Raw genomic sequence first — 12,872 nt, 5'->3', positions numbered from 1 at the left:
ATGAAAGAAGGTAATATGCCATATTCTATTACCTATCAAATTTCATATGCTCTGTCTAATACACATCATTCTGAACTGTTTATTAGAAATGAGTTTATTGAAATCCCTGAAATATTCGGAAAAGTTGCTCAGGCAGTTTATCCAGAACGAGTAGAGTTTCCATTAATACAGGAAACAAATATCCAAATACAAGATAAACCGATTCTACAAAGGAATCAAAGTCTTAGATTGGAATCAAGAAGACTATCTTTTCAGGGAGATAGAATAACAAGTTACAGGTGGGAAAAAACGTCTGTCATAGAAACTCAACAGGAGCCAAAAAGTTTTTCTACAATGGGAAAACTTAGATGCCCAGAAGGCTGGAAGGAAGTAGAAATAGTATTTGATATTACAAAACAAAGGAATCAATTTCCTTGTAATTCAATATACTATTTGGAACAACCGATTATAGGAACTTACTAAGGACTGATTAATATCGGAGAATTGGAGGTTCACATTCAAGGAATTTCAGGGAAAGAATCAGATCGACTGATTCTTGGACTAGAGTTTCTTGAGGAACACAAACCTTGGAAACATCTAGAGTATGGAATGGAGTTTATGGCAGAGGATAAAATGTGGAAAACCCAATGAACACAAGTCCATTCTCCATATACATTCCAGTAGGAATGTTGTATGAACAATATAAGGCATAATACTTTGCTGCATATATTGATTCAGGTGCTGGAATATGTACAGCAAAACGAGGAGTTTTTCCAAATAATCTGGAAGAAGAATTACCCCAGATTGCTGGAAGAGATTTTTCCAGACGAATCTTAATTCTATGTAAAGAGATTAAGATGATTGAAATAATGATTGGCGGTGCTGGGCAAACACCTTGGTACAAGGTGAAGACACCACCAATTTATTTTCATGATACAGGAGCTGACATATTGTTAGGAAATAATTTCCTACAAATGTTCAAGTCCTATACACAAGAAAATGAGACTAGAAGATTAGTGTTCACAACACCATGTGATCACAAAATCATAGTCCAGAGACTACGAGAGGCATTTTAAAGAAAATTGCTGATCCAGTTTCGCAGCAAGCGTGGTGATTCAGGACAACTTCTGAACCCAAAAATGAAGGATTCTAGACGGTTTGGAGAAACAATGCTCCAGTTAAGAGCAGATCAAGTACTCCAACCAGAAGATATAGAATGCCTTAAGATAACTCTACAAACAAATGAAGTAGAGTTCGAATCTAAGGTATCATTGGAAGATGTCAAGAAGAGGATCAAAGAAAATTACAATGAAGATCCTTTGGCATGGTGGGACAGAAATCAACTCAGGGCTTGCTTTAAGATCAAAGAAGGCAAAGAGTATGAATTTGTCCGATGCAAACCCATCCCAATGAACATCATTGATCAAAGGGATATGCAGATTATAATCAAGGAACATTTGGACCTTAGTTTGATCAAAGCAGGTATGTCACCATATAGCAGTCCAGGTTTTCTGGTAAGAAATCATGGTGAGATAAAACGAGGTAAACCCAGATTGGTTATTAATTATCAAGAAATTAATAAAACTCTGGAGTTTGATGGGTATTTTATACCAAGCAGAGAACATCTAATCAGTTGCATATGCAGTGCAAATATATTCTCTAAATTTGATTGTAAGTCCGGATTTTATCAGATTCGGATGGAGGAAGGAAGCAAGAAATTCACAGCTTTCTCCACACCTCAAGGACATTATATTTGGGAAGTGTTACCAATGGGATTGGCTAATTCACCCCAGATATTTCAAAGGAAAATGGATAATCTTTTCAAAGATTATTTTAAGTTTATGTTTGTTTATATTGATGATGTTTTAATAACATCTAAAGATATGAATGAACATGTCAAGCATTTGGAGATTTTCTCTAATGTTTGCAAGAAAGAAGGACTGGTTTTATCTGAAAAGAAAGCAGTCATTGCTACAAGAAAGATTGAATTCCTTGGAATTGAAATCGATGAGTCGGGAATAATTCTGCAAGACCACATAGTCGAAAAGGTGCAGAATTTTCCAGAAAGTCTCAAAGAGAATAAACAACTTCAAAGTTTCTTAGGAGTTGTTAATTTTGCTGGGATGTTTATCAAAATCCTAGCAAAACACAGGAAGGTGTTCAGTCCATTATTGAAAAAAGGTGCAAGGTTTATATGGACAAAAGAACAAACAGAAGGACTTATTCATTTAAAGGAGGTTTGTAAAAATCTTCCAAAAATGGCTATTCCTCAAGATGAAGATGATCTGGTATTATATACCGATGCCAGTGATCATTGGTGGGCAGCAGTTCTTACTAAGCTCACACCAGACGGAGAACAACCATGCAGATATTGCAATGGGTTATTCTCAGATGCAGAAGCCATCAGATGGCATATCAATGAAAAGGAATTTTATGCAGTAAAAAGAGCTTTTGAAAAATGGCCATTATTTTTACTTGCAAAGAAATTTACTTTAAAAGTTGATAACACACAGGTAGAAGCTTTCTTAAGGAATAGAATTGAGTCTAAACCTGAGAAGGCAAGATTATTAAGATGGCAGACATTATGTCAGAATTAGATTTTTGATATTGTGATAATAAAATCTCATGAAAATATTCTTGCAGATTTTTTAAAAAGAGATGGACAGCATTGACATTGATGCTATTATCAAGATGCAGAGGCATTTGAGGGAACACCTTGAAATGCTTCAAACCGAGTTCAACAAGTTAGCCGTTAACGCAGAAGTTGCGGGAAGGCTACAACAAGCTGATAAGAGAATTGTCTCTGATCGAATTACAGGTTGTTTACATACATATACTCAGTTATGGTCTGTAATGCAAAGGCCTATCCTCCAAGGCATTGAGAAGCCATTGGTTTCCCAAAAGGAGAGTTTTCGAGTACAGGACTCTATACCTGTAGCGGGGGATTCAAATACCCCTTGCACAAGTGTTAAGTCGGGATCATCACCAGATGAGTCGACTGAAACAAAAATTGAGACTCCTGATCCTTATCTTGAGTCATCAAGTCAACCCTTCACCTCGGGGATTGAAGAGGGAGAGATCAACCTTATGCCTCGCATTGATAAAGTCAAATCTAAGGTTGGTACTAACGAAGCAACAATTTCTCCATTTCAGGTCTATCAGCAGAATTGGGAGAAACTGAAAACAAGAATTGGAATCAACCCAGCTACTAACAGGGTTGATGTTTCAGGAAAATATCCAAGGGTATGGATGAAACAAAATTCATATCCAAAGGAGGTCAAAGCTTGGTATGAATTCGGGGCTCTTGCCTCAGTTTATACTACATCACCCAGCTTTCCGGAAATTTCAGGTCTACCAAAATGGATCCAGGAAGCTGTTCATGAAACTTGGGCGAATAATGATTATTTGTCCAGAGGAGATGTTTTGGAGCTATACTTTTTCAGTGCAGCACCAGAACCAGCAGGGAAAGGTACTCATGAAGCCTTTCATTTCATCAAGTTAAGGAGGCCGGATACAAATGTTCAAAAATTTATAAAGGACCCTCCAACAGAAGAAACACCCCTGGTTGCTTCAATTACTGAAGATGATATTTCTACCAAAAGAGCTTGGGGTTTATGGGTCTGTCTCACTGAGATGGACAAATTCAAGTTCCCGTTCAAATTTTATAATCATTCAGTGATCGGATCATTCCTGTTAAATACCATGACAGGAAAAACAACAAGTTTTGCAGAAGATTTATTTGAGAAAAAGAGAAATCTTTTGTGGAACAGCAAGCTGCCGGCTAGTAAAGAGACTCGCCGAAAATTCTGTAACATGGCACATATAGGAAGATGATCAGAAAACATCTTCCTTGAATGCCAAAACCAGAAGGAACCTGAATTCGGTAAAGGATTCAAACCGAGATCTGATCGGAAACACTTTACCGACACAAGCACGAGTGGGGATGGACCACCTTCACGTTTTCCTTGAGGACAACAAAAACCGAAGATTCCTCGACAAAATTAAAGGTGTACAGGTGACAAGCCCACTAGCAATAAAGAAAACCCACCATGTGAGTGGATGGACAAGGACCACCAATAATAGGTGGTAGATGACACAGAAAACCACTAATGAGTGGTAAAAGACAAGAGAACATTGAATACTTTATTTAAAAAGGAATCCAATAAAGAAAACAAGTAAACTGGACCCAAACTTTATACTATAAATAAGGGTACCAGTTAAACACACCGAAATCAAAACTTAAAAATGTACCGTGTATATCTGAAAGTTTTGAAAAAAAGGATCAATTACAAGAGAAAGCAGGCGGATGCTCTTAAATGGCTAGTCCATCGTTTCCAGGAAAAAGGAGACGAAATTACCGCAGATATCTTGTATACTCATCGTCAATGGTATATCAAGGAGATAAAAGAAGATGAGAAGTTAATTTCTAGATTAATAATCTAGAAAAAGACAGGTCGTGAAGGGACCACTCAACCACTATAGGGTCCCCAAGCAAGCTGTAAAGGCTTATGAAGATTTGAAGTCCGAGTTTCAAATCCGAAGGATCCTTCTATAAATAAAGAAGCAGAAGGAGATGAAGGCATCGATCAACCTCTTCATTTTTCTTCAAAATCATTTGTAATATTTTCTTTCAAGTTTATGTGTGTATTGAGTTCAGCTACTATCAGTAGCTAAACAAGTTTCTCCTTCTCTACATGAGGTTACTATGTATTAATAAAAATGTTTGTGTTTGAATAAAAGAAATCTTTGCTCTTAGCCCCTCTCATGTATTATTTTCAAAATTTTATCTTTTATTGTACACCCTAAGGTAGGAAACGAATTAGGGTTGTGCCAAGTGCTACTGAAGGAATCTGCGTCAGTAACCATCGGTTGCGATCGTGTGGTTGGACTGTGAGGAGCAGTTCGTAAAATACGGTGGATATAACCCGGTGGTACTCCGGTCAAAGAGGTAAAAGATTTAATTCATTTTTCGGAAGCATGATGGGCCATTATTTACAAAAGAAAAATCAATTATTCAAAATAAAGATATAAGGGTAAATTTGGAAATTTAAAAGAAATGGGGAGTTGAAACAAAGTTTTAGTGGGGTAGGGAGTAAAAAGAAAGTTAAGAATGAGTATAGGGATTTTTTGACAAGTCCCCCTTTAATGAAATATGGGAAATTGAGTTAGAAATTCAGTCATGTATGATAAGTGCATTTTGGATAAGTATGAGATGCGTTATGACTTATGATCTTAAAACCAAGCATAGGTATATAGCTGATGATGTCACTAATTGGGTGTGTGTGCATCAATCATACCATTTTCTGATCACAACCAAGTCCATTTTCTTAACTTTGTCAATATTTTTCTTAACATGAATTATATGTGTAAGGTCTAGAAAATCGAACGACGTAACCTGACTGCATGAAAATCTAGGGTATGATTAAAATGTCTAAAGTATTATTGTAAATGCACTAAATACATGATTATGACATGATTATATGTTTTTATTTAATGAATTACTAGATTGCATTTATTTGTACTTTTAGCAATATTTCACGCTTGAACGAGGAACAGAGACCGGTGACAGTTTGAAGAAAAATGTTTTATTAAATAGTTATTTTTAATTATTTAATATATGATATATTTAATATGTAATTTTTGAAAAATATGATTTTGTGATATATTTTTTTCGTCAAACCATATTTTAAACTGGTAGTCGATTTTTGGCAAAATATGTACTTTTTGGAGGCTCGGTAAACGTTTTGAAAATGTATTTAAACAAAATATTTTACATACTCATTAATGGGCCTAATGAGCTTGTTATAGTATGATTTTGGGGCTAAGATGCTACTCCCTTGTATATCAAAAGATAGGCCCACTCTTTTATTATTTTCTTCTTAATTTCCACTCCAAAAATCTAGCTCCCACCCCCTCACTCGGCCGTACAATCACTCGGGTCTAGCAGCAGGTTTTTGAACGTTTTTTGCAAGTATTTTCATATGAATTATTGTCCCGACCCTCTGGTTTTCGTCCCTCGTACCGTTCGTGTAGATTTTTGAGCGTATATACCAAAGGCATGCCCGTTAGCTTTGTTTTCTCATCTTTCACACCCTATTATGCACTTTGAATTATTTTGCATGGAAATTGATAGATCTACTGTTATAAATTGGTTTTACATGATTCTACATGAATATATCGGATTTTCATGTTTGGGAACTCACGTTCTTGATATGTTTCGTAAGGGGATGCCTGGGTCGAGAGTTATAGGACTCAAATCACGACTGGTATATGGTCTTCGAAGGTTAAGATCAGATCTGGAACGGGTTGTGTGATGGTTACGATCGGATCTTCATGTTTTGGGCAAAAAGGTGTTCGATCGAGTGATGAGTCGAGGAGGCTGTGCGTAGGCCTACTCCAAGCCAAGGTTCAGACATAGGAAAGTCTGATTTGGGTCCTGGGAGGTTGGTGCGAGGCTGGCTTGAAGGGTTAGGGGTAAGTCGTGATGATTAGACGCGTAGATGCATGGGAAGCATGGATCGGGTGACGCCGCATTCTTGCGTGCATGGCTTGTTGTGGGTGGTACAGTCAGGTGCACATGGGTCTGGTCATGGTCCTAGGGTGGTGGTTAAGGTTTGGAAGCATTGGTTTTGGGCCTAGGATCAAAAGTTGAGGTTAGGTGCACTAGGGTTCGGTTTTATTTTGTGCAGAAAATTCCAGCAACTTCCAAGTGCATTTCGAGGGTCATAAGTGGTCTGGTCTAGGTGGTTTAAGGTCTGGTAGGAGTGCGATTAAGTTATGATTCAAGTTTGGGAAAGTTCGATTAAGTTTCGTGTTGATTCGGCTAGAAATTTTAAGGTACATAGGTAAAGTGGTCAAATTAGGGTTCGGGGTACAAATGTTCATTTTGCACTCAGGTCAACTTAGCGGTCCTGACAGTGCCCTGAAAACTGAAAAGACATGTTTAATTTTTTTTATTTTATATGAATATGGAATTTTTATGGAAAACAATGATAATATATTGCATGCTTGGTTTTAAGAAAATATATGTATATGCATGGAAATTTTATTAAGTGATGAATACGACGACATGTTTGAAAGAGATGACTTGTTGACTGTTGTGACTAACACGAACACAAAATAGGTAAGGCCAAGGCTCAGTTGATGGGTGAGAGTGTCGTTGATGTCTCCATCGCCTGATACCATGGTTATACGTAAATAAATCCATTAAACAGCAGCTGATACGAAAGTCATAAATAATTAACTAAATTCCATAAAGGAAAAATGAATATGTATATGATGGCATGAATGATACGACACGATATGAATATGTTTATGTTTACGTTCATGTTTTTGAAGATCATTAAAGTTATTTTAATTAAAGTACTTTTCAGTGTTGCTTGATATGTATATGTACTTTTTCATAACGGTTTAGGTGTGTTGAGTCTTTAAACTCACTAGATGTGATTGATGCAGGTGAGCAGTTTGTTGATGAGGAGACTAGAGATTCTGAGGACTGAGTTGACTGGGCTGGTGGTGCACTGGAAGCCCGAGGATCTTGCATTTCTTCCGCATTTCATAATTTTACGAGGGATTTGGTTATACAATATTTCAAAACATTTATGATTTTTATACTATGAGGTTTGGCAGGTTTTTAGTATTACGTTGTTGTTTTACTTCAAACGGTAAACGTTTCTGTTGGTCACACCTTTTAGATTTTTTTAAACCGCAGTTTTATATATATATATATATATATATATATATATATATATATATATATATATATATATATATATATATATATATATATGTGTGTGTGTGTGTGTGTGTTTGTATGTATATTTCGGCCATTCACAAAAAAATAATTTCAATAGTATTTTAAGCAGTAGACTTTTCAATATAAGTAGGATTTATTCTTAATGATGTGGTGCAGTCCCCTTGTGATACTTACCAATCAGAAGAAAATTCACTTGCTTACCTGGTTGAGAAGTGATATTCTTAATTCCATGCACTCTATCGATCCTAATTTCATGCACTCTATTGGTTTGTGGATTATCGATGCTTGCACAAGAAGATTTCAGATGATATTTCATTGACTATTTTTTAGGGAATAAATGGATAATTTTCATCTTGTATTTGTTCGAATGAGACATCTGCAGCTGGAAATTTCATGAAAGAGGGGAACAAGAAGATGGCATTGATGATTTATCTTTGCAGGGAATAGATGAACTGCATAATATGTGGTTGCATTAGTGGTACGAATTAGCATGATCTGTTGCAGGAAATTTCATGAAAGAGGGGAAAGTGGTTTTCTGTACAAAACTACTATGTGAAATCAATAGTTGCAGTGATTAGTAAATTATATAGCAAATATCACAAGTTTTTGTTTGTTATGTTTATGATTTTGTAGTATTTTGTTCGAAATGTATATGAAGGATCGGTTTTGACACCCTTGATGGTGCTTCAAACACAATATTTTTCATAAGCTACAATAGATTGTGTTCTAAGAATGAATATATCGATGAATTAAATCGAGTTTGGTTTTCAAACCAAACGGAAGACACCCGAAATAATCATTCGTTACGAAAACTGAACAGTTTAAAACTTTTAGCTTGTATAAAATGAATAACTGAAATAAGGAGGATTGGTTCGGGCTTGTATCAGTTCAGTTATGGGAAGAACTGAATTGATATCAGCTGAGCTGATCAAATCAGTTTTAAAACAATAGTTAAACAGTTAAAGACACGAGATATGTTAATGGATGTTCATAGACTTCAACTGCTCATATGTCACCTCTTCTACCACCTCGGGTAAGATCTACTAGAAGATTTTGATTTATACAAAGCCTTATACAAACCCATTCCAGAAGGGCATCACCCAACTAGAACTCCTAGCACTCAAGATTGAGGCAGCACATGACAATCCGCATAATGTTTAACATCTCTTATGTCAAGACTACAAACACAATGTTTAATGTCTTTGTGTGAAGACTCACTCAGCTAAACAATAAGCTCAACTATCTGTATTTGTGAGTGATTGTGTGTGAATGTATGAGAATTTATCTAATCAATATAACACAAAAGTATTCTCACACAACTGGACTAACTGCTTCTGGTAAGATGAAATGAATGAGCATGCCCTCTGCTTTCTTCACACACTAGTATTTTGTTGTTGTTCCGGCTTTTCTTCAATGGTCTTGATCTGGTATTTATATTCGTTTATCTGATCATACATGAAGACTCAATAATAATGTCCGTTGTATTTGCATGTGCTTCCTTATGATACATCTTTTCATTATGACAACTGTTCTGGAAGCTCTCCTCTTTTAGCTCTGCTGAAACGTTTTTTATTGTACCTTCGTCAATGAAGTAGCTTGTACCTTGTATATTCGTGCTTAGCTGGATTCCATTTGATAGTCTTGTTGTGATATTTGAATCGATCAGTTACAACTGATGCTCTGAATTGGTATAGTAAACCGGTTCTTTGAATTGGTCTAGTGAAATAAGTTTGGACTGGTTCAGTTTTTGCAATCAGTTGACGTCTCGATAACTTCAGTTTTGGCTCGAGAACTGATCAGTTCGGGACCTGATCAGTTTCATTGTTTATTATCCTGAAATATTTTTGTCTTTTCTGAATGACAAGGAGAGAAAAGATCATGAATGTTTGGAATCCATATTATGCAAGCTCTTATGCGTACTAGATAAACTTGTTAGAAACAAAATAACAAGTTTTGTTAACATCAAAATTAATATTACGAACATAAAATGTTCCAACAATATATTTAGCATATGTAAGAGTTTTTATATAAATTTTATGAAAATTAAAATGTTGATTGATATTTAAAATATTTATTGTTTCGATTTGTCGATTCTAATAATTGTTATTTTTAGAATTTTTTGGGCACATTTATACATTTTAACATTCAAAATAGATTTTGTGGTTAATATTTTAATTAATAGTTATAAACCCAAAAAAAATTAAATATAAAAGACGGCTCTTTTTATGCGTTATCTATGTACAATGAATAAAAAGTGTTATCTTTTTTTTAGCAAAAACAATGCTTTTTATGCATTGCGGAAGTGTTGTCTTTGCTAAAAAAGACAACTCTTTTTTTGCGATGTCATCGAACAAACTTTTAACAACAGTACTTTTTTAACAACGTTTTTTTAGCCACATAGACAACACATAAAAAGCATTGTCTTTAAGTTTTTTTCTTATAGTGTTAGTTAATTAAAAATATATTTAAAGTGGGTTGGGTTAGGACCCAATATAGTCTAAACATTAATCTCTTTATGCTCTCATTCACTCGCGCTTAATCTAACCTAATACATATGAATAATGTTGGATATTATATATCCACATATTATCAATTATTTATTAATATTTACAAGCACTTGTAATATAGGGAACAAAATGTATCAATATTTTTGAAGGCACGCTTCCAAAAAATATACTTGCGTGCCTTATCGAAAAAATTGATTGTTGCCGCAATTTTATTTTAATTTTTTTTTGAGAATGCAATTTTCTCGTGTATATATATATATATATATATATATATATATATATATATATATATATATATATATATATAAAAGCAGGGTTTTTGTTAAAAATAGTAATTTTCCGTCAAAATATCATTTCTAAAAAAGAAACATGTATATTACACTCAATAAACATAAATAAGAGAGCCCAAGAAAATTAAAAGAGATAGATTCAAAAGTGTTTCAAATAGACATTAAATTACCCTCAATAAACATGTATATTACACTCAATAATCAGAAATGTTGACACCCAATGTATGCAATTCGAGATTTCCATAATTTCAAAGAGTTAATATATTATATAATTCTGTCAAAAGCATCCAATGTATAATTTTTGTCCATTGAGATGTCTTATTTGAATTTTAAATTATAAATAATGCAATATTTCATATTATATTAAAAACCAATTTTATTCTATTTATCTTACTAAATTTATCTACTCAAAAATTGAATTCTGAAATGACTCATCTTTTCAGCATCATATCTAAGTTGAATCCTTCCAAGACGTAATGTTCGTTTAAATTTAGATTTGTTCGTTGTTATGAACTACCTACATATGGAAACAAAGAGACATTAAGTTTGAAATCTGACTTTCATGATCGAGAAGTAAAAACTATTATTCTTCAATTTGTACAAAATTTTAATTATTACGTATTTACTAATGTGATAATTTTGTTCTATATTACAAAGTTCACGGATACATGATAGTAAAAAATGTCTTGTAATGAAAATGATTAAACCAATTCTAAGAAAGTACGCATCTTATTAGGAGACACATTATAAAATTTATTGGCATTGTTTTGGAATACACATAGTGAATATTAATAAAATAACTTTTCTGGTTTATACATCATTTATTTCTAATCGCATATTTCATTTTTTAGGAATAATAAACTGTTGTTTATATTATTAAGAGATTTTGTAGATAAAATCACAACCCATTTGGATAAACATATTGATGAAACAATTATTGTTATCATTCAAATGTGTCAAACACGTACCATGTCACAAAATTGTTTGTGAATGTGAATTTAGATGAAATTATTGAATTTTAAAAAAAATATTTCTCATTAATTTTATTGAGTTTGATTTAAAAATATTTTTTAACACATGTTAAAAAATAATAATGTATAATTTCTCAAAAATTAAACAATTAAATATGTATTAAGGTTGGTGGTCGACATCAATACACTAAACACGATAAACATCATGTCAATGACATAGCTAACACAATCTAAAATTTTGATATATGGTAGTGATTATTAGTCAAAAAAATTAATCGACATTCATTGTATTTAAGAAAGTTTTTTAAAATTAGCGAAAAATAGTTTTTATAATTATATTATTTTTCAATTTAAATGTCTATTCATTTTTCACTCATTTTTAATAGTATCATCCCGTGCATCGTACGTGTTAAATACTAGTTGAATACAAAGTCTAAGTTCATTTAATTTAATTTAATAAACTTAAATTGATTCACACAAATAATGCCAGCTTGAAGCATTAAAATTTTCCTGCATTTATAAACATGATATTCTTACCGTAAAATATAATATAATTGAAATTATATTATAAGTTAATTTATCTCTATCATTATTTTAGCTGCTATATATGTTTTTTCACTAAATATATTCTTTAAACAAATATATATTATTTAAAAAATAAATGTTTAATGTACATGTACAGTACGTGTGTGTGTTAAAGAATATTAATAATGAGAGTCATAAACTACTTAAATGTAGTGCTGCAATATGGTGCACTTAAAAATTTTTGTATATGTCAACTTTATATATTAAAAAATCTTCTTTAATTTATTCTTTTTTCCTCTCAGTTCAAACTAAAATTTGTCGGCAATCAATTCTTGAAAAAAAAGAAAAGGATACAATCATATATAAAATATAATAAAACTGAGAATGAAGAGTTTTAAAACGAAAAGAAAAACATGAATAGTTCAAAGAATAAAATTCAACTATTAAACATATAAAAGTATTTTTTATATAAAAAAAGTCGCCTTATATTTTAAACTAATTATTCTTTTTTTATTCAATACTTGCGCCATAGTTTGTATCAAAGTAGACTTTTATATATCCAAAATGGATTAATAATGGGAAAATATTAAATAATGCATTAATTATATAATTTTGTTTTTTAGAAAAAAAATATGTTGACTGACCGCTTAACACTTTATCAAAATTTATAGCTGCTGTAAACAACACAAACATCATATTTTGGTTGTTTACTCGGCAAGGAAAATTTTTAAATCCAGACAAAACATACGAGCTTGTAGGACCGAGTGCTACCGCTTTACCAAAAGCTATAGCTAGTGGTAATGGTGCAACTCAAATCTTTTAAACCGCACAGTAGCTCAAACAC

The sequence above is a fragment of the Primulina eburnea genome, chromosome 3 (genome assembly GCF_022965805.1).
Source record: "Primulina eburnea isolate SZY01 chromosome 3, ASM2296580v1, whole genome shotgun sequence".
Taxonomy (NCBI): Eukaryota; Viridiplantae; Streptophyta; class Magnoliopsida; order Lamiales; family Gesneriaceae; genus Primulina; species Primulina eburnea.
This window is presented reverse-complemented; position numbering follows the sequence as displayed.